Below are 26,499 nucleotides of genomic sequence, written 5' to 3'. Positions count from 1 at the left end.
GGATTGGATTTTCAGGCATGAGCATAACTCTTTCTGTTAAAACTATCTGACATAGTGAATTTCCGGTTAGGTAGTATTTCCTAGTAGGATATCATACCCTTACATCTAGAGATTCAATTTGGTTAAAAAATAGAATTTGGAGATGCTCTGGAGAAATTGTAGAAGAGAAAAGTGTCATCTTTTGCACTGGTTATGCATCATGACCATCATAACCTGCTACATGGAGTAGAATGGGATCAACTTCTCCATTTCTATTTTGAAGTTGTTTGCACTAAGTAGATCTATTTTCCTGACTGCTCTTTGCCTCTGTATTATCTTTGTTGCGATCTTTTGCCAAATTGGTATCATGGAGTTCTTTGTGCATTTACTTATTTAGTTTTTTCACGCTATGCATTGGTAGAGTAAGGGGAGAAAAATTTTAAGTCCTTTGTGTCATCCAAATAAGATGTCTGAGAGTCTTCATTATTTCAGAGTTACTTTGTTTTCACGGAAGTATTTTTGGAGTAGAAAATCAATAACTGAGTAACTGCCTGCTACTTGACTGGTTACAATACTGGCCAAATTGACAAAGGACAAGCTGTGTGATTGTTTCTTTTCTTTTTTTTTTTTTTTTTTTTTTTTTTTTACGTAGACTCCACACCCAACATGGAGTGAGTGCAATGAGGGGCTTGAACTCACCACCTTGATCTCAGGTCTCAGATGAAGACCTGAGCTGGGATCAAGAGTCATTTAACCAACTGAGTCATCCAGGCACCCCTGTTTCTGCTTTTTTTTTTTTTTTTTAAGATTTTTTTTTATTTTTAAGTAATCTCCACACCCAACGTGGAGCTTGAATTTAGGACCCCCACAACCCTACCCCTGAGATCAAGAGTCGCATGCTTTACTGACTGAGCCAGCCAGGAACCCTGCATGATTGCTTCTGACCTGTGAAATCACTTTTACAAATCAACCAAAATTTTATGAGGGGTACTGATTTACTTACAAACTTAAAGAGAACATTTCATTGCTTATCTAAAGCATTCCACCTATCAATTTTTCTTGTGATTTATTTTTAAATTTAATTGATTGTAAGTTTTCCCTTCTGAGTTAGACTGCCTGTATTCAAATCTCATTCTTATGGATGTGTGACTTTGAACACAGTGCTAACCTCTGTTTCCTCACCTGTAAAATGGAATAATGGCTGCACCCACCTCTACCACCTGTGTGGGCTTATTAAGTCAGCTTTATGGATTTTCAAATCACATCGTTCTCAGGACCATTATCCCTGGCCTAACTACTTAAAAAGACGATGCTACATTTCAAATTTATAATTACTGGGTTAAAGATTTGAATTGAGTCAATGTGTTACTGGCTTGTCATAGAGGAAATACTATCTAGAGTGAAAGGAAAAAAACTGCCAGCCTGGCAACCAAAAGTTCTGGTTTCTACCCCAAGTTCTGTCAATTATGGGCTTGGAAAAATCACTTAAGTACTCTGAGCCTTGGACTCCCTGCCTGTGAAAATGGGGAAAATAATATTTTCCTTGCCAAGCTTGCAGGACTCGTAAGAGATTTAATTAGCATAATCAATGAAAGAATATATACAGACTTAAAAAAAAATTAAACTGTGCACTCTGAAGCGGGTTTGACTGAAACCTGGCAAGGATTCTAGATTCCTCAGATTTTCTTTAGATCATTTCTTTTTTAACTCAAGGCACAACTATTTTTAGTAACAGTCAAACATTTGTCAGATCAGATTGCTCATGATTTCCTAACGAATGTGTTATGAAAATTCATTAAATTAATTAACTGATGAAAATTAGTTGCAGTGATGGGAAAAAGTTGGCAAGTTTTAATTTTAATTCTCTTTACTTATTGCTTATAGTGGTTCGCAGTCAGTTGTAGAGGCTTTTGGAGATGTAGGGTGACAGGGCAGGCATTTTTGGTTGTCACAGTGAATGGGGGGCCATAGTGGCATTTGGTGGACAGGCAGGGGCCAGGGATGCTACACCCCCTGCAGTGAGCAAAGCAGCCTAGCTTAACAAAGACCCTGCCCAGAACCCTAATCACACCCCCACGAAGAACACCCTGTCACCTTATTTCTCTACATGGGTCATACTATGGGAACACGGTCAATATTACTTGTAGAGAAAACAAGAGGCTGTATTTCATTTTGATAAATTGAAAATGCTTCTCCCCACTTCTCATACCTACCTTCATTTTATTTTCAAGGCTGCAGCCATGTCCTGTGACCTTCGATTCTCTGTAGACGTGTGTGATATAAAAAGCCAGGTGTAGGTCAACAGTTGTTGCCATGAAAAACCAAAAGGAAAAAAAAAGAAAAACTAAAAGGAGTGACACCACTCACCACTCACCGGTCATCAGTTAAAAAGGAATCGGCATTCTTTTTTCTTCTTTTAATTTTTTTAAATTTAGTTTTAGTTTTTCTTTTTTTAATATTTCTTTTCTTTTTTATTTATTTTCGAAGAGGTAATACATGTGGTTCGAGCATTAAAGCAACACATAAGATATATTTTAATAAGTCTCATTCCTACGCTTGTCGTAATCTATTCATTTCCCTCTGCCTCCTGTAAGTAGCCACTTTTATGAATTTCTTACACTTCTGTTGTTTCTTTATGTCAGAAACGGGTGGATAGAGAGCTTCCCTCCCCTTTGCAATGCAAAGCTCCTGTTGGTACGGTTGGTGTCTTACGTACTCATCACCCGCCTCGCTGTACACTCCTGCCCTGTGCGTGAACTGCCTTGTCACTGTGTATTGAGCTGCAGCAGGCATTCTGCTCTCCCATCTGTTGCGAGTCATTTCTTCTGGAGCCTCTGATCCCTCCCTTTCACTGTCATCCTTCTTCACCCCTCCGTGTTGGATCTTTCCTGGATCCTGAGTCCTCTCTTTCTTAGCTTACTCCCTTGTTTCAAGGAACACATCTTTCAGGAACTCTCAGAGAAAGGGCGGATCGTTTTTAGACACCGCATATCTAAACATGGTGTTATCGTGTTCTCATGATTTTTCGTTTGGCTAGTTTTCCTTGGTAAGGAATTTTAGGTTGGAAATTACACTTTATTTGTAGAGGCGTGATCATATCAGTCATGTATGATGTGTGAATTTAATTCCTCCAAGAGAAGCATGAATAGACTTGACTTGGATACGTTTCAAAGTGAGTCTACCTACTATGGAACAAAAAGGACTAGTAAATATAGAGAAAAAAATTCTGAATTTTGGAGAGCTGTGCTTTGATTCCGGTACCTAGTCTCTTTGACCAGGAATTAAGAGTGTTTTTGAAGCTGAAGGATTGATTTCTTTTAATCAGGTGGCAAAGTGTTGCTATGTGGATGATATTGTAGATGTTGTTCACTGTATTCCTGTCAATTTATAGAGGAGGAAATGTTTATACTTTAATCACAGCATCCCCAGCATTTTCTCTTACTCCTGGAAACCGTGAAACTCCTGGAAACTCCTGGAAACTCCTGGAAACTCCTGGGTCCTGCTTTTCTCTTTGCACTCACTGCTAGGTGATTCACAGCCAAATTTGACACCCACCACTGGCATCGAGAAAAAGGACCTGTAAGCGTGTCCATTCAATTCCATTGGGCACCAAATATATATTTCCTTACCCTTTAGTTTTCTTTAGATTAATTGCCTCGCTTTCTTAATTTTGTTCTGCATGTGTCTTTGAGAACCTCCACAAATCTCTTTAAAGTGAGGTGGGGACAGCAATAATGGAATACACAGGCTCAGAATGTCTTACCCTAAAACAACCTCTCGTGGACTTTCTAAAGACAGCATTATTTTCCGTTCAACCTTCTACCTCTTTTGTGCTGTCATATTTGTGGTGACAACGGTACCAGTTATCTTCAGGTATTATCACAAGAATGCCCAACCACGAACTATTCAAAAGTAAGCATAAATGGAAACCTATAAAAATGCATGGTCATTAGCGTCTTTTGTTTGAAAGATTTAACACCCCACATAGTTTGTGAGTGTTCCTATTTAGCGAGGGGTAACCGCTGACTTGTATTTTGTAGGTCCCTAAGAAACAGGGATCACTTTGCCTGGTTCCAGAAATAAATAACAGCAGCAGCAGCAATGACAATACAGCTAACATTTATTGAGCTCTCATTTTGTGTGAGACTCTGGGCTATGTTTAAATGCATTGTTTAATTCTTCCAACATCCCTGTGAGGTTGACATGAAATTGCTTCTTTGCTCTTTTATGCCAATTCCCTGTGAAACTCCCACATTTAGATCCACCTGACCATCTGCTTCTCCCCGGGTCTCTGTGTGGCTGAGCCCTACTGGGAAGAAGTAATTCCATGGGGTTCGTTGGAGCTCCTGGACATTCCACATGATGGCCAGTCCCACCTGCTGCTCCCAGATGCCTCGCTCTGAGCCATACCCAGAGACCATCCTAAGACTTCTCTACTCTGCTCACCTCCTGCCTTCTTTCTTGGTATGACCTACATTGACAGAACTTTGAATCCTCCCCTCCTTCAATTTTCTGCCCTTACCCCCACGGACAAGGCTATGAATGTGTTTGCCTCTGAACACATCCTCTCTTCTTTCCCCATCAGTGTGCATCAGTATCAACGTGGGAACCTTAAAAGATGATTAGCTTGCCCCACATCCTTGAAGATGATGGTTCAGCAGGTGGGGCCCAGGTGTGTCGTGGTTGTAAGATCTTCTCGGGAGATTCTGATGTGCTCCCGAGGTGGGTAAGAATCACCAAGTTGAGCTCCAGCAGACAAAATGGCCTCTTTTGCTCTAGAGTGATCTCTCACTTGGCTCTGGTTCTTAGCCTCTCTTTCTTCCAGGGCTAGACCTGCTCCACCATTATTCTTTTCGTCCTGAATTTTCACTGGTCTCCTTTTCCCTGTATCCTTCACTGTAGCTTCAAATACAGATTTGAATTCTTCTCTTGATCTTGTGACCACTGGCCTGTGCTTCTCCTGCCATTTTTAGATAAGCCCCGTAAGGAATAGTTCATTATTTTTACCCTATGTGATTCTGACTTTTGGTTCTGCCTGAATCACTCTGGTAAAGATCATCAGCGCTCACTGGAAGCCAAAGCCAAAGGATCCCATCTCCCGTCAATTTCTTTGGAGCATGTGATGCTCAACAAACTCTCTTCTGTCACCTTTTGTGATACCATCCACTCCTCATCATCCTGACCAATCCTTCCTCATTTTGAAATTTTCTAAAAAAATTTTTTTCAGCAACATTAAGGATGAAATAGAATTTTACTTTATTTACAAAATGGAGTAGTAGAAGAGTTTATAAATGGAGAGGAAATGTCTTTCCGGCAGAGATCCAGATCTAGCATTTTCTATGAGGAAAATAAGGACTTCAGGAAAAGAATTTAGTATGATATTTAAAACCTCTATATCTCTCTAAATATCAAATTCAGAAAATTTTACAATTTTAGATATTTGGTTTAGTCCTAGAATGGAAAGAGAATTGTGGGTCCAGAGGATGGTTTCCACCAATTGAAAAAAATCTGACAACCCCTAGATCCGTTTCCAGTGAACTTACTGGAAGCTAGGTCAGGTCTTGGGCATCCTTGTGTGCATATTCCTGGAAGAGCCTTACTATTTATGTGTCTTGTGACACTGACAGTGGACCTGTTTCCCAGAACCTGGCTGGACAATTATGTGCAGCCCAGAGCAGGACAATTGATCAATCAGCATTCTTCATTTCCTTCTGCTTTGATTTTTTTTTTTTATTCCATCTTATTCCAACCTCCTACTTAATGCAAAAGTAAAACATACTTAGAATGGGGAAACGTGGAAAACACTGAAAAAGGATGGAGACCAAAATAAAGTTTATTATCACCCATAATTCTATCATTCAGATATAGACACCACCAAACATGTTAATGTGTTTCCTTCCATTTGTCTAATTTATGCAGATACTCCTATACAGGTTTCTATTAATTAAACTGGATAAACTGTGTATAATGTTGTTTATTCTGTATTTTTTGGCAGTGATCTTTATTGTGTCATGAAAAATTCTTATCAACATGATTTTTTTAATAGTTGCCTAGTATTCTCGCATTGAGATGTTCATAATTTATTTAACTAATGCCCCGTTGTTGAACATTTAGTCCATTTCCAATTTGTGCTCTTATAAATAATGCTACATTTAATAACCTTGAACATAATTGCTCGCGCATTGCTGATTATTTCTTTAGGACATAAATTACTAGATACTGAATGCTGCTGGATTTCAGGGCGAGACCAGCACTCTTGTGATTGATTGGCCTCCAGCTAAACCGGCCTCCAAGAGGGAGGGAGGCTCAGGGGCCAAGGGAATTTGCCTGCTGCTGTTCACATCTGCTTGAGATCTTCTAGACTGCATGCTGCATTTCAGAAGGAGGCTTAAAATAATTTCTTCAGGAATCCATAAATGGCAAGCACCACCACAAGTGAAATTGAATGCACACGCTTCAGAGTAAATCCCTGTTTGCTGGAGACTGGTTCTGAAATCTCTCTGTTCTCTGCATGCTCTGGATGAGTTCTAAATTATTTCAGAGACCAGCAGTGGAGCACCTATGATTTGTCGGGCACTGTGCTCAGCTCCAGGGATGCAGACGTAAATAAGCCCTCAACCGGCTTACTTGCAAGTGCAGGAGACAGATAGGGAAGAGGCTTCTTGTGGGTGAGACTTGCCCTGGGGACACAGAAAAGGGTCTCCCATTCTTTGGGCTAAGGGCTGTACCAGGGATGTCTGAGTGGAATCTGGAAAAACAGGGATTATTTGTTTTTGCAGAGGGAGGGGGAGAGGTGTTCCCCAGCATGGAGCTGTGATGGTGACTTGACAGGTCCAGGAAATTGGGGATGCATTCCCATATGTGGCATCTAGACAGAACTTCCCAACCTTAGTGCCACACAAGGCGACAGGTCTGTGGAGGCAGTGACTCTGTCCATGCCCTTTACCTCTGGGTTGCCTGTGAGAAAGTTCGGTAGCACTGGTTTGGGCACGTGGCAGAAAGACAGTGGCCCATGAGGTGGAAGGTTGGGCTGGATGCAGATTGGGAAAGGCTGCTTCGTGGGCCCTGCAGGGAGGAGTCCGGATTCCTTTGTCAGCTGGTTAGGGACAGGCCTTCCATTCCAGACCACTGTGGAAGGAGAAGCCCTCCACTTGGCTTCCTATTCTGCTAACAGCTCTGCACTGTGCATTCTTTCCCCTTAAATAACAATTTGATGCCATTAGCTCCGCACACTGACCTGTTTCACACCTCACTGGGGAAAATATTGCAGTGTTGGAATTACACAGTGGAAACTTGGAGTTGTGAAGTCTGTTTGGAGCTGGCAAAAGGTGACAGTCTAAGGAGGAATGATTTGAAAAGTGCTAATAGTAAAACATCAGTTATTTTGGTGTCTCCAAAAGTTCTGTGCTATTTACTGTGACTGGTGTGAAAAGAATCCGTACATGGGAAGATTGTGTTTTGGCCAACATAAATTAAACCTCCACATATCGCCACTGTATTTTCTTTCTCCAACATTTCCTATTCTACACATAACACTTCATCTCTAAGATCTAAGAATTCCGTGGCAGTAAAGGTTAAGAAAAAGATAAAAGTGTTAGGATCCCTAAAGGGGTATTAGGTCACATTTTGCTACGCTATTTTTGTGTTTTGTATATGTTGTAAATCTTGACCATAGAACTAAGCAGAAAGGAAAAAGAGTGTTTATGCTGTATTATGGGAATAGTTTCACTAATAAGCTACATACTAATGTCTGGGGTGTATGGATCGTCTGAATGCATTTGGATTTTATTTATTTATTTTTTAAAGATTTTATTTATTAATTAATGAGAGACACAGAGAGAGAGGCAGGGACGCAGGCAGAGGGAGAGGCAGGCTCCCTGTGGGGAACCTGATGTGGGACTTGATCCCCAGGTCACGCCCTGGGCCAAGGTTGACGCTCAACCACTGAGCCACCCAGGTGACCCTGCATTTGGATTTTAGGAAAGTGTGCGAGCCTTTGTATGCATTTCATTTGAGATATAAGTATATCACAGTGAGATCTCTGTTTCAGTTGTAAAAACAACTCTTCAATACATTGTCATTTTGCAAATCCATTTGTCATCGCAAGGAGGAATTAAAATTCTTTGTTTTTTACTTTGTTTTAAACTGAAATATGGTTGATACAAGGAGGAATTTTATCTTCTTTTCTCTTTGTTTTTAACTAACTGCACGTTGAGATTAGGGGGACATGGAGTTCACAGGAGCGGATGAGCAGTCAGCGTATTTTCATGCCAGTTACCATGGGGTATGTAGAATCCTTGCTTCTGGAAGCCTACCCCGTATTTTTCTGAGCAATGGTATAGCACGACTCAAAGAGATTCAGAAATACCATATTAAAATTCAGAGACATTTCTGTATTGGCCAACTTCTTAACCCCTTCAACATACTAACAGAAAGGTAAGCAATGTACTCTTTGGTCTGTCACCTCTCTCCGTCCATCAATCCAGCCATGACTAACAAAAGAGGAGTGCAGCAGACCGTGGAAAACAAGGCAGGCATTCAGTAGGAAAATCACAGACAGATGCCCTTAGCACTCTTGTATCGAAGGCTTTAGAGACTGACACGTCAGACCTGCAGTGATTTGTGAAGGTGCGAATAGATTTTCCAGATGTCACTTTCAGAGATTCTCAAATGAAGTTTCTGTTCCTTAATCTCTTTCTTGCCACCCCTCGTCCACTTTCTGGTCATCATATGATATCACATCATATGATATCAGCGTCCTCCTGGCAGTTCAGACTCTTAGTGGGAAGTAGATTTACCTGCATCTTTACAAACGTACTTGTTCAAAGGGAGTCATACAAAACATAAAAAAACAAACAAACAAACAAACGAAAAAAAAAAACAACAAAAAAACAGCGTCTGCTCAATGGGTGGATATTTCTCTAATTCTTCAGTATTGGTCCATTTTTATATTCTACCTTTAATGATTTCATCATTAGAATTGGCATCCACAAATAATGGACTGAGTCTAAAAGGAAGATGTTTTAAAAATGACCTTCTGTAAGTGAAAGGAGTCAACTGCGAATGGAAGGGAGTGGAAGGGAATGGAATGGAATAGAATGGGGGGATGCCTTGATTCTATCAAGGCCATTTCTTCTCTTGCTCCTGGCTGTCTTTAACAGCTAGAACATTTTCATTCTTGTAGCATGGTTTCTGCCCATATATGAATAATTGGTACGTAACTCCTTACAAGGTAGATGAGTTGCCACTGGTTCTGAGGGTCTACCTTTGGCTGAATAGGTTGGTTTAGCATCATAAGTCATTAGTAAACTTTTATCTTTTAGTCATCTGGAAATCAGCATAAAAGCTGGTGAACCCAGTTCCTCACAAAGTTGAACAGAGTTACTATATGATGGCGTGAGTCCATTTCTAGGTATTATACGCCCTGGAGAAATGAAAACATATGTCCATTTGGAAGGTTGTACATGAATGATTCTAGCAGCAGCATCCCTAGCCGTCAAAAGGTGGAAACAACCCAAATGTCCATGAGCTGATGAATGGATAAACAAAATTTGGCGTCTTCATACAATGGAAAATTATTCCACCATAAAAAGGAATGAAATACTGATACATGTTACTTCACGGACGAACCTTGAAAACATTATGCTAAGTAAAAGATGCCCGTCACAGAAGGTCACATATTGGACTATTTCATTAATCGTGTCCAGAACAAGAAAATCTGCAGGGGCAGAAAATAGATTAGTGGTTGCTTAGAACTGAGGGTGAGGGGATTGGGGGTGGTAGCCAAAGGGGGTAGGGCTGCTTTTTGAGGAGATGAAAATATTCTAAAATTGACTCTGGTGATTGTCGCACGTATCTGCGAATATACTACAAAGCACTGAATTGAATACTTTAAATGGTGATTTATGGTTTGCAAATGATATCTCAATCAAGCTGTTTCAAAAAAAACCAAGAAATGGTAAATTTGAGAAATGTAATGCTCAAGGTAGCAGTTACCCTGGGAAGTGGGAGGGAGGGCTTACCAGGGAGGGGAGTGGGGCATCCAGATGACATCAGAAAGAGTGGTAATGTTCTGTTTTCTAAGCTGGGTGGTGAGTACGTGGATGTTCACTGTGCTTAATGTATATAATTTTTATATAAACTGCACACATATATCATAAGCACTCCTGGTGTCTGTGATATATTTCATGAGTTTTTAAAAAATCTGATCCCTCCCCCCCCAAAAGCTGGTGAATCATAGAAAAGATTTCTTTTCAGTATATAATAAAAAAAAAAATCAGACGTCCTTCCATGGATACTTACTACTTTGTCTCATTATCATCATCGCCATCACCTTTGCCATTATTTTTTGAGTGCCTGTGTGCATCTCCAGTGCCCTGTGCAGTGTAATGGAGCATATAACATGGTCCCTGTGTTTGGAGAACCATATTAGTAACAGTTGTAATAATTGCGATCATTCATTAGGAGGCCTGCTAAGTGGCAAGCAAGTACTGCTAGAGGAAGTTCTATGTGCAGTTTTAAAAAATTTAATTCCTGTAATGACCCTGTGATATGTGTATGGTAATTCCTATTTTACTGATGACAAAACTAAGGCTTGGGGAGGTAAAGTGTTCAGAATCACAAAACTAGTTAGCCAGGGGTAGATTTGGAATTTCAACCCAGAGGAATACCAGAATCTATACTACTCTTTATGACTATGCTATGTGAGCATTTGCTTTCCCAGTGTTTTGTGAACTTCTAAAACCCATGCCCCCTTTGGTAGACTTTCTAAAAAATATATAAAAGATAAAAAAGACTATATAAAAGATAATATGTATCACCTCTCTTCAGTTGAGGATCACTATATTTTTCTTTCTCTATCTGGCAAGATCACTTTGTAAAGCCTTATATTCTTTAGTTTGTAATGAATGGAGTATTTGATTTCCAGTTATAAAATTATACTGAATATGCATTTTCTTTGTTTTTTAAAGATTTTATTTATTTATCATGAGAGGCACAGAGAGAGAGGCAGAGTCACAGGCAGAGGGATAAGCAGGTTGCTGTGGGGCACCCCATGCGGGACTTGATCCCAGAACCCCGGGATCACAACCTGGGCGAAAGGGAGACACTCAACCACTGAGCCACCCAGCCATCCCTGAATATGCATTTTCAAATGACATATTTTCTCTGGAGTTTAGACATGCTGTCCTCTCAACACACAACCTTGAGGATCTTGAGAGCTGGGCTATTTTGCCAATCTGAGAATCCATCTTCAAAAGCAGTGTTTGGTCAACGCTCCATGAGCAGAATAGCAGGTAGCTTTCACTGGAGTATAAGTAATGGAATTGTAGAATAGAAGGGAACTAGAGACCATCAGCAGTGTCATTTTTCAGAGAAGGGGCACCTGCAATTAAGAGTAACCAAGAAGACATGAAACTTTATCTGGTTGCTGATGACCTCTAAAAGTCATGAACTTTGTGAACCTGTGAGTCATCTCGTGAACCAAGGAAGAGAATGTCAGGAGGTTTGTTCGCCCATCTTCTGTTCATTAATTATGCTCTGATCTCCACCTCCCAAAGTGTCCCAAGCGCTTTGATAAGAAGTGTGCAAGATGCAGTCTGCCTTTGTAGAAGTCATGATCTATTGGAAGATAGAGGTAAAGAGGCCCAAATTCAAGTATGATAATGCTACAATAATACACAAGTGGGACCTCAGAAGGTAAACATCTGTTTCAACCCTGGGGAGGTGGGAGAGGTTCAGAGAAAGATTTCAAGTAGCCAATACTTGAGCTGAATCCTGGAGGTTATGTTGAGTTGAGAAAAATGTGGTACACTGAGGAAAATGCTCATCATTTGGCAGAAGGTACGGGGAGATGATGCTGAGAAAGTAGTCCTGGGACATGTCACGAACAGCCTCTCACTCCCTGCCTACCCAGAGGTAAAGAGAATTCATTGGCTCCTTCAAACCAGGGGAAGGGTAACGCGATCAGATTTGCTGTAGAGATCGCTTGGGTAGCAGTATCCAAGGATGCATTGGAGAGGGAAGGACACAGTCAAGGGGAAAGACTTGTTTTTCTCAGTTAGGAAGTGTTGAGCAGTCCCTGCGTGGCACACGTAATCGACTATAGCATGCTGTTGTGTTCTGTGTACTAAAAGAAGGGAATCAGTATCTTAGTTTTCAACAGTATCTCCATTCCAGAGACGTTAAAATGTGGAAAAATGTGTATTTGAGAATTGATGAAATGCAGTTGTAAGCACTTACCTACATATCTTTCAAAGAATGAATGTATGAGTGTCCATTTCCGGTGTAGACTTGGAAGACAATAAATACCTCAGAAACGAACATCACACTCGATTTCTCAGTTGTGCAGCTTCTCTTAGTTGACAACGTTGAGATTACGAAAGAAACGACGGATTGTTTGCCTTGAACACTTGTCCTTAAATGGGTGTCATGATCACTCCCAACTGAAGCTTTGGGAAAAAAGGTTTCAGAAGTGGCTGAGTGACCAAACTGCTCTATGAGGGTGACGTTATTCTATTGAGATTTCAGGTGGAATAGTGGAAGCTGGTTGTGGACCTACTGCTGACCCCCTATGGGACTGGCCGGTAACTCAAGAGGCAGGGTTTAAAAAGCAGTGGTAAGGTCAGGGCATGATTGAAAATTATCCTGGGATAATTTACAGGTCCACCCTCAGGGGCACTCCTTGCGGGGGTGGGGGGTGGGGGGGTGGGGAGAAATTGCTGTTTGCATGCTCAGCTTAGGGGTTTGATGATTGCTCTTTCCCCATGCAGCTGGGTATTTCCTGATCCTCTGGTCTGTCTTGTCTTCTCTTCCCCCACATTTGCTCGGTGGGATTCCAGCCAGGAATGTCTAAGAGACAAGGGCAGCTGGGTCTGCACTGACCTCGAGATTGCATTTTGCTCCTGTGGCTGTTTTGCTTCAGATCGCACCATTCGGGGGCACTTCTACCGGCAGAATGTAGTAGCACTGCCAAACTTAGATACATTCTTCACATTCTCCATGTGTTTGTACTTGTGCAAGGGAGAGAGTGCACTGAGCCAGGAGAGAGGGTTGAAAGGCCTGTCTGCCCTTAGATATACTGATAGTGGCCCTCTTACCGTGGTTCTTAGAAATGTGACTTATATGGGCAGGCCACGTTGTGTCAAAGGGAGAAAGCCATTGTTTTTATTGGACAGTGAGACAGAAACAGATTAGGGCGGATATTTTCGTGCCCAGTAAAATGGTTGAAATTTTCCTTTCTTAGGAGACAAAAATGCATTTGAAAGTTTCTTATACATAATTGTTTTTTTTTTTTTTTTTTAACAAGTTAGAATCAAGACTGAAGGTCTTTGGGCAGATCAAAGATGTGCTGTTTTCATATGTTGAGTTAACAGTACATAGGTTGGGCCACTGTGCTCCTCTTTTAGGTGGGACCCTTGTTAGCTTTTTGGGAATTTCTGTCATTAACTTAGGTCATGATGACCAAACCCCTCATGCCCTTTCTCAAAGCCACCAGGTTGTCTTGTGAAAATCTGGAAAACTGGGAACACTAGAACTTGATTGAAACCCCCAGCTCTCCATCAGCCCCTTCACATATCCTTTGTCCTGCCCATGCCCTGAACTTTCCTGCCCAATTCTTAGTCCTTCTGCTGGGTGAGTCCTACCATTTGCATTTGTCTAAATTCTGCCTTTCAACATCTGGGCTCAAAGTTAGGCCCCTGAACAAAGTTTGGTATCCCTCTTACCTGTTAGAAATAACATCTCCCTTCTCTGAACTGCCAAGGCTTCACTTGTCTTTGTTTGGGTGCTTCTAACTATTTGTTAACCGGTTCATAGATATAGGCACTAATTTTTCCTAAAACCAGACATTCTGCCTAAAAAGCTACCTGGGGCAGATCTATCCTTTCCCTTTCCCTTTCCCTTTCCCTTTCCCTTTCCCTTTCCCTTTCCCTTTCCCTTTCCCTTTCCCTTTCCCATTCCCTTTTCCTTTCCTTTCCTTTCCTTTCCTTTCCTTTCCTTTCCTTTCCTTTCCTTTCCTTTCCTTTCCTTTCCTTTCCTTTCCTTTCCTTTCCTTTCCTTTCCTTTCCTTTCCTTTCCTTTCCTTTCCTTTCCTTTCCTTTCCTTCTTCTTTCCTTTTTATAAGGAAAATGAGAATATGTTACATGTCAATTCTAAAGCCCCAACCCTCTTAGAGTGTAGCTAAAACACAGTAAAAATACCAATGAGGAAGCTCTTTTGTTAGACTACAAAATGCTAAAACCTCAGCTTCCTGATCATGAAGGATGCTGCAGCTAGCAGCATCCCCACCACACCCTCTTTGTTGCTGAATTTGGCACTTTGCAAAATCATGTACACATCATTCTGCTGTTACACCAACTGAGTTTTAAGTATAACTTGAAACTTTTCTCTTACATTGTGTTTTGTTTAAAATGTTTTGAGCGTTGGAGTTGAATATACATTTTTTTTTCCTGTGTACACATTGACCAGATATTGTTTTATTGAAGGATAGGCACAGTCTCTGCAGCTTTAGGATTGAAAACCAAGAAGCATTCTTGGGAGCTGTGAAGGGGCAGGTGTTATGGCTCCGTGGTTTTTCTCCCTCTAAGCATGCTCCCTAAGCTCACTGAGGGCAGGATCCACACCTGATTAATCTTTGTGTTCTCTGAAAAACCCTGGTACAGTTGCTTACTATTTTTTCAAAGGAGTTAATTGATTTTGTGAGGACTTGAAAGGAGATTTTGAGCTGTTACTTTGTTAGAATTTTAGTCTTCAGCAATTATAGAGTATTGGGAACTTCTAGATCTTGACATTTCTTTGTCTCTGTTACCGAGCAGGCTTATCCTGGTATCTGTTATAGGTTTGTCAAAGTCTTGTCCCCCCACATCTTATGGCCTTATATATAGTCATTAAAAAAATTTTGTCCTACAAGTGTCTTATGACAGAAAATAGAAATAGATACTTCTGAAAATCAAAGGTGCTTTCCATCAATTGACTGATCATGGTTGTTGTTATATACAAATGCCCCTTCCTTTACTACATGCAGAAATGATATAAAATAGATAAAAATAGTTTTTCCTTAGGACTTAGGGTCTAGGTGAGAAGTAAGTCATCTCAGCCAAGGTAGTCTGTGCAGGGTGGGTCTTAGAGATCGTGGATGCATTTTATGTAAAGATGTGGATTAGGAAGGGGTGCCTGCATGGCTAAGTCACTTAAGCATCTGACTCTTGATTTCAGCTAAGGTCATGATCTGAGGGTCATGGGATTCAGCCCCTTGTCAGGTTCTATCCCTAGCACAGAGTCTGCTTAAGTTTCTCTCTCCCTCTCCCTCTGCCCCTTTCCCTGCTTGCATGCTCACACACATTCTCTCTCCAAAATAAATGAATAAAATCTTAAAAAAAAAAAGATGTGGATATGTGGATTAGGATTAGGGCTCCTTGGGATCCCTGGGTGGCGCAGTGGTTTAGCGCCTGCCTTTGGCCCAGGGCGTGATCCTGGAGACCCAGGATCAAATCCCACGTCAGGCTCCCGGTGCATGGAGCCTGCTTCTCCCTCTGCCTGTGTCTCTGCCTCTCTCTCTCTCTCTCACTGTGTGCCTATCATAAATAAATAAAAATTAAAAAAAAAAATTAAAAAAAAAAAAAAGGATTAGGGCTCCTTGACCTTTCTTAGGTGACTCAGGAGAGTTATAATAACAGAGTTTGTTCTTTCCTTAGGTGAGTGTACCACCATTTTAGCTCACGTTGAAGGAATATTGAAGGGTCAACTGAGAATCTGGATATTAGGGTCCTTTCAGATAATCAAATATTTGAACTCCCTTCCCTAAAAAAAATGTACATGCACAAAACATGGAATCTAGTTTCAGGAGATTCACAGACCCTCATGGGCATAGACAGATTAAGAATTATTTGATAGAATATAGCGTAGGGGAGGAAAAAAGACTTCTTTCTCTACGCATCTTTGGTTCATTTGTTGGGGCCTTGCAGATTAGATGGATAAAAGAAAGATTAACAACAGAAACACATTTTTTAAAAACACATACATGTGCATACAAATGAGAGAACTCAGTGAGGAGTAGCTCAAAGAGGTGGTTAGAACTTGGGCTTGTATAGCATCTTACCAGAAAAGCAATGAATTTGTAGAAAAGTGACAAGACAGAAAAAGTGTTTTAAGCTTCCAAGAGTGCAAACTGTGGGAAGATAAATATAGAGAGAAAGATAATGGAAGGTAAGGGCTCATTAGTAAGATTTACTATGTAGATTCTTTTGGTGTATTTCTGGGCTATAAGAGTTTAGAGTTGTCTCTGGGGGGTGATAATTGTTCTGCCCTTCCTGGTAAAGAGGGAGAGTGCAGAATTTGTGTGTTTGTGCGTTTGCTTCCTTCCATTCGTCTTCAGCTGAAAATAATCCATACGTCAAAGTGGTGTATTTTGGGGTGGAATATTCTAAACCCCTTCAGTAGTTTCAAGCCAGCACACTCATTTCGTGAAGGGCAGGTGTTAGGTTAACATGCATCCCTTCAGTTAGTCAGGTTGACGGGCTCAGACCTTCACCTAAAAAAGATGGGATGAGCAACATCACCCAACATCACACTCTTCCGTGGAAGCAAGTGCCAAGTGCAATTTGTTGGCAGCTTCTGTACCTACCCAAGACATTTAGTTCTATTAGTTGGGTGGCTCTCTGGGAGATCCTGTGAAACAGGGGCTCTTCAGAGGGGTTTGCAAACAATAATTACTCCATCTGTGAGCAATGATGGTGAGAACTGAAGGTATAGAACACAGATCAGGTGTGGTTATGTGACAAAAGACAAGGATGAGGTTGCAGTCTTGTACTATCATTATTTATTATCTACTTTCAACAATGTTTGTGTTGCTTTCAAAGATGATATGGCAGTTATTAACACCGAATGAGGATCTGGCAAGATGATATTCAGTTGAGTGGCATTTTAATAGCTAAATTAAAATGCTGAGGTAATTTGTCAGGGTCTCTTCTATGTGGCGGATTGCATGCCCAAGCTTTAGGGCAGAAAGATGCACCCTGATCATTAGGCTTTGCTCTGCTGAGGCTGGTCAGTGCTGGAAAGCCATAGCAGACTTCCCACATGTTGCCTAAAAATTGTATTTGCTGATCATGACATGGCCACTGAAGGTGTTTGGGAATCCCCAGTTCCTTTGTTAGCCAGGACCACTTCTGTTGCATATCATTCAAGGTATACTCCTATCACGTTGTGTTGTGCTCGGGGGTCCAATTTACACAGGATGCTGTGTGAAGGATGCCTCTTGCTATTGTGAGCAGAGGCACACCAGGTTGCCAGTCTCAAGATGGATGTAATGCATTGGTGGAAAAAAGGGGCTCCTCCAGGGACTGGTTGGCAAGGCATGTGTGGTAAAATGTCAGTGATGAATGGCTTTGATGTTTTTCCTGCTCCCTACTTTGCTAGGTGGCAGCCCTGTGGTCGTTTCTTTGGAAACTGATCAGTTCCCTAAGGCCTCACTTCATTATCCCAGGTGGCAGGAGTCCACATGTGGGCTGCTCTTCAATTGTAATATGAACATTATCTTCCTAAAAGAATCTTCTGTGGCCACATACATTGCACGAGCAGGCTGCCCTGTGTTCCATTAAATGATTCATAGATCCCCCTAATGGCAGACTTAATGGGTGTGTAACATCTGCCCATTAAGAATATGTGCTCTGAGGCACTCAGAAGTTCCCATAGCAGGCGCTCTACAAATGCTGGTACCTCCTGGTGTTGGCTCCTGGAAGACTGGGATGGTGACTTCTTATCTGCAGGTCCCCAGTGCACAGTACAGAGCTGGCGTTGAGCAGGCACTTGGAAAATATTTTGGGAATGATTAATGTGCGATTAAAAAAACTGATTATGAGTGCTAAGCAGAATTTGGTGAAATGAGCTTTTGTCTTTCAAACTTCCTAGATTACAGTGTTAACCAACATCAATGAGTCTCGTTTCTGATACATTATGACAGTTACACCCTTATTATTGATTGCTTAGAAGGAAGGTGCTATTTTTCTGAGGCCCTAATAAGTACTAGGTGTCATTCTAGAATCTTTATAGGCAGATCATGAGTTGGTCCAACCCTGACTTTAATCACTTGTTTGCTGTGTTTGGGTCTCTCGTTTCTCATCTATAAAATTATAGTTTCCGTGTCCACCTTCTAGAACTCTTGCCAGGGTTACAGATGATGCATGTAAATGCTTAGTTACAAAATAAGTGCTCAAGAAATGAACACTGTTCACATAGATTCATTTATTCATTAAACACTTATTGAGGACATTCTATGAATGGGACACTAGTTAGAAGCTAGAGATATCAGTATGACTCAGAAATACCTCAAGTCACTTACTTACAGTCTAGAGAGGGAGTCAGAGACTTAAACACATAATTACCATAAATGGCAGGTGCTATGGTGATCTTCTAGAACAAATACTCTGAGAACACAGAGGGGGAACAACTAAGTTCTGCTAGGGAGAAGGAGGTGGGTTTGAGGAAGGGCTTGGAGGTGAAAACCAGCTTGTAAGAAGTCGCTTGTACACAGACTAACTGAAAGTAATTGAGGGGCACCTGGATGGCTCAGTTGGTTAAGCGCCTGCCTTCAGCTCAGGTCATGATCTCAGGGTCCTGGGATCGAGCCCAGAACCATGTTCCCTGATCAGTGGGGAGTCTACTTCTCCCTCTCCCTCTGTCCTCCCCCTCTTACATGCATACACATGCCCTCTCTCTCAAATAAATAAAATCTTTAAAAAGAAGAAAGTAGTTGAAGTAGAGCAGCAAGGGATGCTGTGTGTGAGGGTGTTTGTGTGTGTGAAGATGTGGTCAGGGAAGAAGTACCCTATATAGGAGGTAACTTTTTGTTCCCAAGAACTTTGGAAAACTCAACAAAGTAAGCAGTTTGCTCAAAGTCACATACTTAGTAAGTAGCATGGTTTAAAATTTGAATTGAAACGATTTCTACAATGCCGGGCTCTTTCTACCTTTTTGTACCTAATTTTAGAAATATGTGAATTACAGTCTTAAATATGCTGTGTAGTACTTCTTAGAGCCCTAACTCTATCAGGAGGAGAGTATCTCTAGCTCGTAACGTGTGTCAGTGGCAAATTTTGTGTTATAAAAATGAGGTTCTAAGCAAGGGCTTTCAGCAGTTGGTTGTTCAGGTACGATGAGGTCTGGTGGCCTCCAGGAAGGCAAGAGGTAACTCTTCTGAGGGCTCGACCTCTGGTGGTCAGGAGGGATGAGGTGGTACTAGGAGATGGAGGCTGAGGGCCAGCTCAGCAGCTCACAAGCTCTGCCCGGGGATAGTGTCTCTGTTGAGAACTTTGTAGTATATGGAAATTGCCAAAACGCATGCAGGCTGTTTCATCATTTTTCATTATTCCTGGAGAGGATTAAGGTAAAATAAACATATCAAAAAGCCATGTAGTTCACTGGCAGGAGTCTTTTCTCTCTTTGGAAAAACCCACCCTGCCCCACCTCCTCTGCCAGTATTACTGATGGTGCAGCATTGCTTTGGTTTTGCTTGGAGTCCCAGTTCTGCACCCACTTAAGCCATTTTGACCCTGCATTTCTCCCTCAGAGCTTAGAATTACTCCACCTTCACCCATGAGACACCGCAGAGAGGAGAACTAGTGTCTCCCTACCAGTGCTTGCTAGAACTTCCCATGCCTCACACTTAATAGAATCTCAGTCTGCTGGTGGCTTTGGTACAAGCCAAATGGTCCCTACTCAAAAGAGACACTTAACTCTAATGACTTGCAGATTTTTCAGTCATTGTCATCTATCTTAGTTCATGGTTTGACTTGACCATCTGTGGTACAAAATCCCACCTTCCTCACAGTATATTCATCTGTATATTCCCCAAGTTTCTTGTTTTGAAAACACATTTGAATATACTGGTGGAGAGGGCACATGAGAGGGCTGTTTGAAAAATCTGTCTCTAGAGGATGCCTGGGTGGCTCAGTGGTTGAGTGTCTGCCTTCAGCTCAGGTCGTGATCCTGGGGTCCTGGGATCATGTCACGCATCGGCCTCCCCTTGAGAGCCTGCTTCTCCCTCTGCCTGTGTCTCTGCCTCTCTCTCTCTCTGGCTCTCATGAATAAATTTTTTTTTTTTTTTTTAAAAAGGAAAGATCTATCTCTGAAAGATTTTTGGCACAAGTATAAAAGATGTGAGACCTGATGTCAGGTTTGGGATGTGACCATAAATTTCTTTTGCTTACATATTCACTGGCAAACAGTAGTCAATGAAGTAGATACTCTATAAGAATTATATGCTTAGCATGGTATTGTGTGGTATGGTTAACTACTGAGTGGAATTCAATAATCAGGGCAAGAATTTCTGTGTTATAACAAAGACTTTTACCTAGAGAGTTTTAACTAGGCCTCACTAACTGAGCTCTGAGGCACTCCTAGGACAGGAAACTGATATTTTAATTGGTGGGTTGCTGCTTATATCTATTTCCTCATTCTTTTAAATTGAAGTTACCTTCTTCATGATTAAATTATTTTTGGCCTTTTAATTTATTGAAAAGTGCACAAAACAAAAATGTTGATCTTCTTTAATTAGCGCCAGTGTGGCCACTAGACCAAGTCTCTATTTGAGAACTAGAATGATCCTTTTTGCCTCCCAGGACAACCTTGCTAATCTAAAGAATTGAATTTTTTATATTGGTGAAAAGTAAGACAATAATAATTTGTAAAGAATCTTATTCCCTTTTTGGTGTAGACAATCACTAGGAGCTACTAGACTAGCAGTGTTGTCTAACACCAGTCCTAGAGCGCCAGCGTTAATAGACATGTCTGACTGCAATTAGCCAGGGATTCGATGTGAATGACACTTGGCTGAAATGCTTTTTCAAAAAAAAATTATTCCTTTGGTTATCTTTTTTACATTATTCCTTAAAATCTTCTCTGTGTGGACAGTGGATAATTAAACTGCTGTCCAGTTCTCATCTAAGCAATGGCGAATTCCAAATGAAAGAGGTGAAATAAAGAGCATCTACTGGGGTGCCTCGGGGGTACAATCAGTAAGTGTCCAACTCTTGGTTTCAGCTCAGGTCATGATCTCAGAGTCGTGGGATCAAGCTCTGTGTCGGGCTCGTGGTTTGGAGTCAGCTTGAGACTCCTTCCTTTTCTCCTTCTGTGTCTCCCACCATGTGCTTTCTCTCTAAAGTAAATAAGTCTTTTTTTTTTTTAATGATGTTTCCTTTTTTTAAAAGATTTATTTGTTTGTTTATTTATTTATTTATTTATGATAGACAGAGAGAGAGAGAGAGAGAGAGAGAGAGGCAGAGACACAGGAGGAGGGAGAAGCAGGCTCCATGCCGGGAACCTGACGTGGGACTCGATTCTGGGACTCCAGGATCGTGCCCCGGGCCAAAGGCAGGCGCTAAACCGCTGAGCCACCCAGGGATCCCCCAAATAAGTCTTTTTTTTTTAAAGAGCATTTACTATATTTGAAAATCAGGTATATAAGTGGTAGAGGTTGATGATATGCTTCTAGATGCTTTTACCAAGACATTCCTATTGGTGAAAGAGACTGAATTCAAACCCATAGAGATCCTGGTGGGCTGATGACGGTACTGCTACCAGAAAAAATACTGATACAATCTTATCAATGTTTAACCCAATATATGAAAATACAAGCACTTAAATCCTTGTGGAAAATGAGCTTTCCAGGAAGCCTTCCCGTATTTGAATGTGGCCTCATATGTTCTCTGGTGCTCAGCTGTGTACTCCTGACGAATGTGTATCCATATCTTCATGATATACATACGGTCTCTATTTCACCAATAAAACAATAAATAACATGTCTTATATTGTCTTGATAAAATTATTTACGTACTTAACCAATATTTATTAGATGCCTTCTGTAGCCTGAGTATGGTGCACATTGTTAAGGACATTAATTTGGAGAGAGCCTGGCCCTTTCTCTGTGGTAGGAGGGAGCAGACCTGAGTGGGGAAGGTATATGTAAGCAAATCATTACAGCAGTCCCACTTATATACTGATTCCTTTGTTGCCTGGAACAAGCGTAGCATTTTATTTAAAACAATTAATGTCTTTGGGATGCCTGGTGGCTCAGTCAGCTGAGCATCTGCCTTCAGCTTGGGTCATGATCCCAGAGTCCCAGGATTGAGCCCTGCTTTGGGCTCCCTGCTCAGCGAAGAGTCTGGTTCTCCCTCTCTCTCCTGCTCATGCTCTCTCTCTTTCTCAAATAAATAAATAAATATCTTTAAAAAATTAATGGCTTTATGTAGTATTCAATGCCATTTGTGTGTGCCACTTTGCTATAGCCATGTGTTTAATACTTACTTGGTCTATCTGCCTTATAAAATGCTTATGGAACCATGGTTTCTAGAAATGATGTAAAACTTGCTGAATGAAGGTGCTATCCCCAAAGTGACATGTTTCTAAACTTTTGTCCTTTTGGACAGAAGTGCTACAGGCGATGAACATGTATCCTTTTTAAATGGCACCGTTACAAAAACAATTTTGTCCCTCTGCTCAGCTCTCTGTACTGCAAATTCTGTCTGTATTTTAAAGTCCAGCCTGATGCCCATGTTTCCCTTTTAGCCTTCCTTGGCTGTGTCATTCTATATTGATTTCCCACCCATTGAACTCCCTGAGCATTTACATTGTGTTCTATCTGTTTGTCAGGTTGGAGCAGGGTTCCGACGCTCCATCCCTTCTTCTTTTTGGGCAAGGGACTTGAAAAATGGATTACAGCAGTTCCTCTAGTAAATGTTCCCTCCTGATTCAGCACTGTGGAATGGGATGGTGGAACAGAGTAGGCCAGGGGAGCCCCTGGGACTTAGGTCAGGGTTTGCAATAGCACCTTGTCAGTGCCCAGGAGATGAGCACTGGTCCATTGACTCAATGTAGTTGTTCGGATTCCTTGCCTGGACTATGCCATTGACATCTCCATAGAATTCTGTGGCCTGATTATAGGTCACTTACTCCATGGTGACCTTTACTGTTGTTTATAATAGAGCCTGTCTTAATAAAATCTCTTTGTGTTTGGCAATACAGGATATATTACGATTTTTCCCTTTCCAAATTTTTCCAGATTATGAAAATGCTGGTTTTCCACAGACCAGTAATAAACATTCTTCATAAAAGAAGCATTGTTCCTTCAATAGCAACTTGTAATGAGAAAAGTGGAGTAGAGACAAAATGCAGCCCTGGTCTGAACGGAGACTGGTTTTTCTTTGTGCAAATAACCAGAATTCCAGTCAGGTTGCCACGGAGATGCTGAGATTATAACTGCCCATGCCAGCAGTCAGAGAATGTTGCCCAATTAGTTATTTTCAGCTGCGTGGTTACCTTGACAGTAGCTCAAAGGCAGGTTTTGAGTTCAAAGGACTCATATGAGCAGCTGGGGGACTTGCAGTTCTGCTGTCCTCAGTGGGGTGCAGGGACTACAAGCCCCGGCATGCCCTGGTTTCAGCCTATAGGGTGTGATCAGCCCTGTGAATGCAAACTCCATGTTTTAATGTTTCTTTCCCCTTCCTGGTAACAAAGGGTTCCTGAAATTCCTGTGTTACCAGCCAGCCTTGTAAGCGTTTTTATTTCCCAGGGCTGGCTTCAGATGTTGTGGATTAGAGATAGTGGGGAGAGTGTGCATGTTGGCGTTGGACATTGATCTCGCGTAGGTTACTCTCATAGTGTTGGTCTTCTCTTTTGAAAACAGTGGACCTCCCAGGATCAATGCAGAGATTAAATAAAATGATTTTTGCAAAATGGCCCCCACAGTGTCTGAGGATTAAGATTTACCCAGTAAAAAAGGGGCTTTTTTCAGAAATATTGTCTCAGAAATCATGAAGCATTATGCAGTGAGATTATTAGTATCACCGCCATTTGGTTGTTTCTGTTCTGTTGGTCAGAAGAGGCTAGGCTATGCTGTGATAACGAACAATCTTAGAGATTTATTACAACCAGTGTTGATTTCTTGACCATGCCACATGTCCAGAGCCCATCAAGAGAGAATTCTATTCATCAGCTACCCAGTGGAGACCCGTGGAGACTTCATTCCCATGTCTGCTTCCATAGTCATCACGGTATCTTACACAACAATCACATATTCCATCTGAAAGTGACCCATCACTTTCACTCACATTGCATTGGCAAAAGCAGATCATGTGGCTGCACCCAACTTAAAGAAGGGTGGAGGAATGACCTCATGTAACATAGCAGCAGGAGAACTAGAATATTTGTTGAACAACTGTAATGACTGTCATCTCCATCAAAGATCAAAGGACTGGTGGAGAAAAATACTCTAAAGAAGGACCGTTAAACATAAATAAATAAAAATATCTGAACAGTAGAATTCAAGCAAATCAGTTGGGATTCAGTTACATCAAACAAGAAATCTGAAATATTAGTGTGTTGAGGAAGGTAGAAGTTTATATTTCTTTCGTGACAAAGAGGTCCAGACATAAGCAGACATAAGGTGGTATATGGCAGTTCCATGGTCATCAGAGTTGAGGATTATTTTATTGTTCTGCTGTAACGACCTAGCAAAAGGGTTTTTCAATCTGTAAATTCACCTTGGAGTCAGAGATGGCTGCAGAGTTCTGGCCATCACACCTACATTTCAGGCAGCTGGAAGGAGGAAGGTGGAAGACAAAAGAGCCTTTCTCTCAGCTGAGTCATTTAAGCAACCGGTCTGGAAGTCCTCCACAATAATTCTGCTTATATAACACTGGCCGGAGCTCAGTCACATATTCACTCCTGGCTTCACTGGAGCTAGGGCATGTAGGTTTTGACTTGGATGCGTTGGCTTCCCAAATAAAATTGGGATTTTTGTTAGTAAGGAACAGTGGAAGAAAGGACATTGGGTGGCATTGAGCAGTCCCTGCTATAGTAAGGAAAGATGCAAACTTCCAGTTGAGAGTGGGAATGAGAAGGGGAAGATTGCTCTCTACGCTTTCATTTTCTATCCTGTGCTCTACAAACACCAGTGCTTAGAGAGACACAAAATTCCCTTAAAAAGCATCCCACAGCTATTCAGGTTTAGGAAATGTGGAAAGCTTTTCCCTCCGTTGGAGATTCACGGGGAACATTAACATGTTGAAGGCTCTGAGAGGCTGTGCACAGTAAAGAGTGAGCTAAATTGCTAATCTTTTAAGTTATTTATTTATTTATTTATTTATTTATTTATTTATTTATTTGAGAGAGTAAGCATACCCACGTGGGGGGAAGAGCAGAACGAGAGGGATCAGGAGGTGAAGAATCTCAAGTAGACGTCACACTGAGTGTGGAGCTGGACATGGGGCCCATCTCACAACCCTGAGATCACAACCTGAGCTAAAACCAAGAGTTGGCCACTTAACCGACTGAGCCACCGAGGTGCCCCTAAATTGCTGATCTTTTAAACTCATTGTTCCCAGACTTACTTGACAATGGAGATCTAACACCTTTGAGAGCCTGGAAGGACAGAGAAATAGCTTCTTGAATCTGCCAAAAACCCTTCTTAGATCCTTGGATAAACCTCCATTCAAAAGTTATGTGCTGGGATCCCTGGGTGGCGCAGCGGTTTGGCGCCTGCCTTTGGCCCAGGGCGCGATCCTGGAGACCCGGGATCGAATCCCACGTCGGGCTCCCGGTGCATGGAGCCTGCTTCTCCCTCTGCCTCTCTCTCTCTCTCTCTCTCTCTCTCTGTGACTATCATAAATAAATAAAAATTTAAAACAAAAAAAAAAAACAAAAAAAAACACAAAAGTTATGTGCTTTGTAAAACAGACAGACAAATAATATATTCTTTACACTAGCCTAGCCATAGGGACAAAAGCCTTGAAAGAAAAATAATAGATCAGATGCCAGTGAAGCTCTGTTATAATAATCCATGTTAAGAGTTGGCATTAACTCACCAGCCATCTGTACCATTAGTGATGACACCAAGTGATGGACTGGGATGGGCTCATTACCATCATCTGCCAGATAATAGGCCCCTGCGCCAGGTATGTATTGATGGGCGGTGGTCTGTTCCTATGTGGCTCTTGGCCATCCCACTCCTCTCCTGAAATAAAAGAGTAATAGGGGATCCAACCAGCCAATGTTAACCTCACCCCTTAGAGAGGGTCTGTTGTCAACTACATGGTTGCCTGTAGGTGTTGGGAGAAGTGCTGAAAATGCTTTCAAGCAAATATATGTCATTGGCCTGTTGTAAACAGATGGTGAATGAGTACCTTTGGGGGGAAGGCTTAACACCCTTCTTCCCAAAATGGAACCTTGGATGGTTTCCTAATATTTCTTACTTAATTATTCAGGTAATCAAGTTCTTGTCTTTAAAATCCATCTGCTGCAAATGCTATCCTTTTTCTTTATCTAAGCATCTTTAAAAAGGCAAGAATGCCCAAATCTTGGCTAGTCTGGTTCCCATAATTTTAACCTCATGTTGCTTCCAGTACTGAAAAGTTACTCTGTCCTAAGAGACCTAGAGAGATCTCATGTTTGCATAACTCGGTAAGCTGTATGCTACATTTCCCTGTGCCGCTCTATGAGCTCTGGGACAACCTGATGATGGGAGAGAAG

General features: G+C 41.4%; 1 protein-coding gene and 1 long non-coding RNA gene across 8 annotated transcripts in view; one reads left to right on the top strand and one right to left on the bottom strand.

The window, feature by feature from the left end:
• The window catches only part of TNIK (TRAF2 and NCK interacting kinase), a 377,380-nt gene that overhangs the window by 45,958 nt on the left and 304,923 nt on the right, over positions 1-26,499 (top strand). The gene's annotated exons all lie outside the window — the stretch shown is intronic.
• LOC144302263 (uncharacterized) lies at positions 10,979-13,894 on the bottom strand. Its single transcript, XR_013369101.1, has 3 exons — positions 13,704-13,894; positions 12,220-12,428; positions 10,979-11,362 (listed from the first exon to the last, which is right to left on the bottom strand). It is a non-coding gene; the product is annotated as an uncharacterized LOC144302263 (long non-coding RNA).

The sequence above is a fragment of the Canis aureus genome, chromosome 31, assembly GCF_053574225.1.
Source record: "Canis aureus isolate CA01 chromosome 31, VMU_Caureus_v.1.0, whole genome shotgun sequence".
Lineage (NCBI taxonomy): Eukaryota > Metazoa > Chordata > Mammalia > Carnivora > Canidae > Canis > Canis aureus.
Note: the sequence above shows the minus strand (reverse complement) of the source record. Positions and strands in the feature narration are given on the sequence as shown.